This window comes from Hypomesus transpacificus, chromosome 21 (genome assembly GCF_021917145.1).
Source record: "Hypomesus transpacificus isolate Combined female chromosome 21, fHypTra1, whole genome shotgun sequence".
Classification (NCBI taxonomy): domain Eukaryota; kingdom Metazoa; phylum Chordata; class Actinopteri; order Osmeriformes; family Osmeridae; genus Hypomesus; species Hypomesus transpacificus.
In genome coordinates this window covers 10,074,447-10,081,146 of record NC_061080.1, presented here as the reverse complement: position 1 = coordinate 10,081,146, position 6,700 = coordinate 10,074,447, and positions in this window count along the sequence as shown.

Below are 6,700 nucleotides of genomic sequence, written 5' to 3'. Positions count from 1 at the left end.
AAAACGATGTTGATGTCGATATATAGCCTACAGTATTATCGAAATGAGGGTAATATGTGAATTATGTTGTAGCTGCGAATGCAGTTATGTCACTGTCTGGTAAAAGCGAGAATCATTATGTGTATTCATTTGTACGAATCACTTTTAGTAGAACTATTCACTTCTGATTCTTGATTACGTTGTACTTGTTATACTTACTAAATGCACTATATGCCAATTAATTGGCATATAATCGTCAGGTAAATGAGAATAGCTACATCATTTTACAAATGTAGGCTATATAAAAAGGCCCCTGCTCACGGGTCCCTCCTTACATAATTCAACTTCTGTTTCCCTCTCAGTAAACTACTAGCCAAACAACTGCTTTGTGTTTACAATCATATCCATTTTATAGATCCTGCTTCCCACAGCCTAGTTTGTGTCTGCCAACTTCCCATGTACAGTGCTTGGTTTTAGTACCTGATAAGCCAAGTCTGGACCTTCCCTTTGTGAATGGCTAGTGAAAAACATCTAATAAATGATGACATTTTGATTAGTTCCATCACATTTATTTTGAACAAAAAACTATAATGATATATTCAACAAAAGGTAGAAAAAAAGAAAGAAAGTGATCTTTAAATGAGAGTTTTAACAAGTTTGAGGCTTGATCATGACAACAGGTCAGGGATGCATATTCCTCTCAGTTGGATTTGAGAACAACACTGATGGAACCATCTGAGGCAGCTGTCACAGCCAACCTGAGATTTTAGATAAACATTAAGATTAATTTGTGGAATGATAATAAATGATCAAACATTAGGAATGGCAAAAACTGGCACTGTCACCTATAATAACATTACCGCCTATACAAAGAAATACCAATGCTTCATTATAAATGTGTCTATTAGTGAAAAAAGTATTGTATTCAATACCATTTGACAAGCTATTACCCAGTTAGTGTTGCCAGCCATATTGTCCACATCCTGGGGGTGTGTCAAATGTTATAATCCCAAAATATGAGGGGGGGGGAGGATTTCGGCAGGTATGAAAAACAGTGTTGCCAAAATCCCACTCCCCTTCTAACTTTTACATTTATGCAACTAGTATCAAAAGCTTTTTATGACACACTTTACAGGGCATGAGGAGCCACCAAAATAATTTTGGGGTGTGTCAAATGTTATAATCCCAAAATATGAGGGGGGGGAGGATTTCGGCAGGTATGAAAAACAGTGTTGCCAAAATCCCACTCCCCTTCTAACTTTTACATTTATGCAACTAGTATCAAAAGCTTTTTATGGTACACTCTACAGGGCATGAGGAGCCACCAAAATCATTTGGGGGGGGGGGTGTCAGATCTTATAGTCCCAAGATATGGGGGGGGGGATTTCGGCAGATATGATGAACAGTGTTGTCAAAATCCTACTCCCCCAGTAAGTTAAAAAGAAATACTGAATTGCTGCCTCCTTAAATAGTTGATTCAAGTAGCAGTTGGTTTTTAGGATTGAGGTAGCGTGTGAGATAAAGAGAACTCATACACAGTAGCCTACTGCAATGCATACAAGGTGAAAATAATGGGGCATTTAGTTGTATTAAACATAGATAAACACAGCTCTATTTGAATATTTCAGAGCATTTAGTGTTATTATACTGTTTCTAAAATCCATTGTGAAATGCATTGTAGTGCAAATGCGACGTTTCACAACTGATTACGTAGGATAATGTCTGCGGATTGAAAAACATCTGAATGCTGTTCTGCTACAGGGCAAACTGTTAACTCCTTAATCTACATCAAGTCTCTCCTGCAGCCTTACACCCCCACCCGTCACCTACGTTCTTCTTCAGACAGCCGCCTGGTGGTCCCACCGCTCAAGACACCCAACACAAGCTCTTCTCCTGCCTGGCCCCCCAATGGTGGAACCAGCTCCCCACCTCCATCAGGGACACTGACTGTCTCCCCACCTTCAAGAAAAGGCTCAAGACGCACTTGTTCCGGGAGTACAACGGCACTTAGGAATGCTTGGCTGGACTTGTTAGTTAGTTTCCTCCAGGATCACAATGACTCTTATTGAGTGACTTGTTGCTCTTTTAGGTTAGATATAACGAAGTTAAGTCTTGTACTTGCTGTGAAATATTTTACTGTTGATTGTTCTTCTACAGGTACAGTCCTGCACTTTTGTGGTTCATGTTGTTTAATTTGTAACTTGTATAACTGCATGCTCTCATGGGTCTTCCCTTTGGCATATGTTTAGCTTTTCACAATGTATGCTTCATGTTTTGGCTACTTGCATGTTTGGGACTATCACGTTGTTATGATCAGTGACCTATGCTCTTTTGTAAGCTCTCTCTTGGAAGTCGCTTTGGATAAAAGCGGTCTGCAAAATGAATAAATGTAAATGTAGAAAATGTTTTTCATTTCACAAACAGAGTTACAAAATTAAGAGTTGTGGGTTTAAGGCTTACAACTTAAGATGAAGTCTCTGAGGATAGGACGGTGTTGATAGTGAATAGAGAAAACAAATATTACATGATTTACAGTCAAATGGGGTTTGTCAGGAATCAGAGAGCAATCCTCTTTACAGAATCTCTCCAGATACGCCAGGGTCCTACTCTCTTGTGCACTCATTTTCAGCTCAGCCTACAGGTTTGCAATAGGGTTGAATAAACATTGCCTTTGTGTCACCTTATGTATATAGGCTATAATATTTTACTGCTGGTAAATTCCTAAATATTACTGTGTATTTGTGAACAGATCAGTCACTTATAGTTGCCAATGTGTTGCCAGTAATTCTGGAGTTGGCTGTATGAACAGGTGATAAGGAAATGGATATTGTGATCAGCACAAGCACATAGGAAATGTATTTTCTTCCATGAAAGTTTGCACAGACAAGGAATTTACTTTGGCATACATACATTGTAGGTGTATGCATACATTAAACATATAGGAACCTTAAAACTGAAATATGTGGTCTAACTATACAAAAGGTACAAAGTCTAGCTAATACTAAGGGGATTTAGAATAAAATTTAAAGTAGCCATAATTTACAATATAAAAATACAAATAGTACAAAAGATACAAATAGTGTAATATAGTGCAAATTGCAATGTGGCAAGGTGTCACTGTGCAGATTGCGATTAAAGTCATTTAAGTCAGTGTGAGCCCTTAACCTTGTTGAAGAGGCCAACAGCGGATGGGAAGAAACTGTTTTTGTGGTGTGTGGTATTGGTCCTGATGGACCGCAGCCTTCTGCCGGAGGGGAGTGGCTGAAACAGAGTGTGTTCACAATCTTCCTTGCTTGCCCCAGGGTCCTCTAGGTGTGCAGGTCTTGTAGGGTAGGCAGATTGAAACCAATCACTTTCTCAGTAGTGCGGATGATTCGCTGCAGTCTGCTCTTGTCCTTGGCAGCAGCGTACCAGATGGTGATGGAGGAGGCGAGGATGGACTCAATGATGGCTGTGTAGAAGTGCACCATCATTGCCTTTGGCAGGTTGAATTTATTTCGCTGCTGTAGGAAGTACATCCTCTGTTGTGCTTTCTTGGTGAGGGAGCTGATGTTCAGTTCCCACTTGAGGTCCTGGGAGAGGATAGTGCCCAGGAAGCGGAAGGACTCCACAGTGTTCACTGGGGAGTCGCACAGGGTGATGGGGGTGAATGGGGCTGTATTCTTCCTGAAGTCCACAACCATCTCCACTGTCTTAAGAGCATTGAGCTCTAAGTTGTTCTGGTTGCACCAGGTCACCAGGTTGTCAGCTTCCCAGCTGTAATCAGACTTGTCAGAGATGAGCCCAATGAGGGTGGTGTCGTCCGCCAACTTCGAGTTTGACGGATGGATGACTGGAAGTGCAGCTGTTGGTGTACAGGGAGAAGAGCAGAGGGGAAAGGACGCAGCCCTGAGGAGATCTGGTGCTGATGGACCGGGAGTCAGAGACGTGCGTTCCCAGTTTAACACATTGCTTCCTGTCAGACAGGAAGTCTGTGATCCACCAGCAGGTGGAATCAGGCACGTTCAGCTGGGAGAGCTTGTCCTGAAGCAGGGCGGGGATGATGGTGTTGAAGGCAGAGCTGAAGTCCACAAACAGGATCCTGGCATAGGATGCTGGGGAATCCAGGTGCTGTAGGGTGAAGTGGAGGGCCATGTTAACTGCATCATCCACAGACCTGTTGGCTCTGTAGGCAAACTGTGGGCAAACTGCAGGGGGTCCAGGGGGTCTGTGATGGATTTGAGGTGTGCCAGCACCAGGCGCTCAAAATACTTCATTACCACAGAGGTCAGGGCGACGGGTCTGTAGTCATTATGTCCTGTTGGTCTTGGCTTTTTGGGCACAGGGATGATGGTGGATAACATCCTACCTGACGAAATCCTTCCCCCCCATATCTTGGGACTATAAGATCTGACACCCCCCCCCAAATGATTTTGGTGGCTCCTCATGCCCTGTAGAGTGTACCATAAAAAGCTTTTGATACTAGTTGCATAAATGTAAAAGTTAGAAGGGGAATGGGATTTTGGCAACACTGTTTTTCATACCTGCCGAAATCCTCCCCCCCCCTCATATTTTGGGATTATAACATTTGACACACCCCCAGGATGTGGACAATATGGCTGGCAACACTAACTGGGTAATAGCTTGTCAAATGGTATTGAATACAATACTTTTTTCACTAATAGACACATTTATAATGAAGCATTGGTATTTCTTTGTATAGGCGGTAATGTTATTATAGGTGACAGTGCCAGTTTTTGCCATTCCTAATGTTTGATCATTTATTATCATTCCACAAATTAATCTTAATGTTTATCTAAAATCTCAGGTTGGCTGTGACAGCTGCCTCAGATGGTTCCATCAGTGTTGTTCTCAAATCCAACTGAGAGGAATATGCATCCCTGACCTGTTGTCATGATCAAGCCTCAAACTTGTTAAAACTCTCATTTAAAGATCACTTTCTTTCTTTTTTTCTACCTTTTGTTGAATATATCATTATAGTTTTTTGTTCAAAATAAATGTGATGGAACTAATCAAAATGTCATCATTTATTAGATGTTTTTCACTAGCCATTCACAAAGGGAAGGTCCAGACTTGGCTTATCAGGTACTAAAACCAAGCACTGTACATGGCAAGTTGGCAGACACAAACTAGGCTGTGGGAAGCAGGATCTATAAAATGGATATGATTGTAAACACAAAGCAGTTGTTTGGCTAGTAGTTTACTGAGAGGGAAACAGAAGTTGAATTATGTAAGGAGGGACCCGTGAGCAGGGGCCTTTTTATATAGCCTACATTCGTAAAATGATGTAGCTATTCTCATTTACCTGACGATTATATGCCAATTAATTGGCATATAGTGCATTTAGTAAGTATAGCAAGTACAACGTAATCAAGAATCAGAAGTGAATAGTTCTACTAAAAGTGATTCGTACAAATGAATACACAGAATGATTCTCGCTTTTACCAGACAGTGACATAACTGCATTCGCAACTACAACATAATTCACATATTACCCTCATTTCGATAATACTGTAGGCTATATATCGACATCAACATCGTTTTTCAAGTGCAGCTCCAAAGTTCGTCTATTTTCTTGAGACAATAATTCTGACTTTACGAGTAGCACGACATACAAATCGTATAAGCTCTCAAGTGCAGGTCAACATAACTTAGATTTTGATGAAACATGAATTAAATGCCTCGGTTCGTCAAACTACATCTAGCAATACGCTAGGAAGGCAGTGCGCGTTCACGCGTAGGGGAGTGGGATTCTGCGGGGGAGTGAGAATTCGGTCCAACACCTGTTCCATTATCGTTCTACACTGACTAACTGACTAAACAGCCGCGCGCCCTCTGCTGACATGCTGGTGGGAGCAACTTCCGGGTCACAACACAAAAATCTGCGCAAAATTGAGAAAGAAGATTTCCACACAGAATTTTACTTCCCGATTTCCATGTTTGAGCACATTAGAGCAAATCAGAAAACGGGTCGTTATTCGTTTTCCGTTTTCTATTATCGAAACAAGAAACGGAAAATGGGTAGTTTTCCGTTTTTTGTTTTCCTATTTCTAAATGGTAATTGGGGAACAGCTCGTTTCCCGATTTTGGTTTTCTAATTTTAAAACGAAAATCCATTGGCCGCAAAATACACGGACCGGGTCGGCAAGGCTCTCCTTAAACAGGCTCTGCATCTACCATGTTGGGGTCCTTCAGTTGAGTTGAACGCGCCTGTACATTAAGTAGTCTGTCATATTTAGATTGATAGGATGGTATGACAGGGCTTTAGCGCATTTTATCTTCAGGTGTTTACACTATAAATGTATTAGTGATATAGGAAGCAACGTGAATGTAACCATTCGAATATTTTATACGCAATATGTTAGACGCCTAAAGGATGAACATTAGTCATTTTTGCATGCATAAAGTTACAGAAAGAATAAGTAAAATGTGTGTTCTGTAAACGTTTTGGAAGTACGGACTTATTGATGTACCAAAATGTTTTTTGTTCAACCTGTTTTTAATCTTTTAGTGCTTTTGACCAATAGGGGGAGGCATCAGACTATACCTTTGACTGGGCCATGCGTGTATGAGAGAGAGAATGAGAGAACTTGCATGTGCACGTTATCCAAAATGCATAATTTGCTCAAAATATACACAGCTATACAGCAGATATGCTCTACATTTCAAATGTGTGAAACTGTGGAATCTTGATCATCATCTTAGAAAAGGAAAGTTTGGG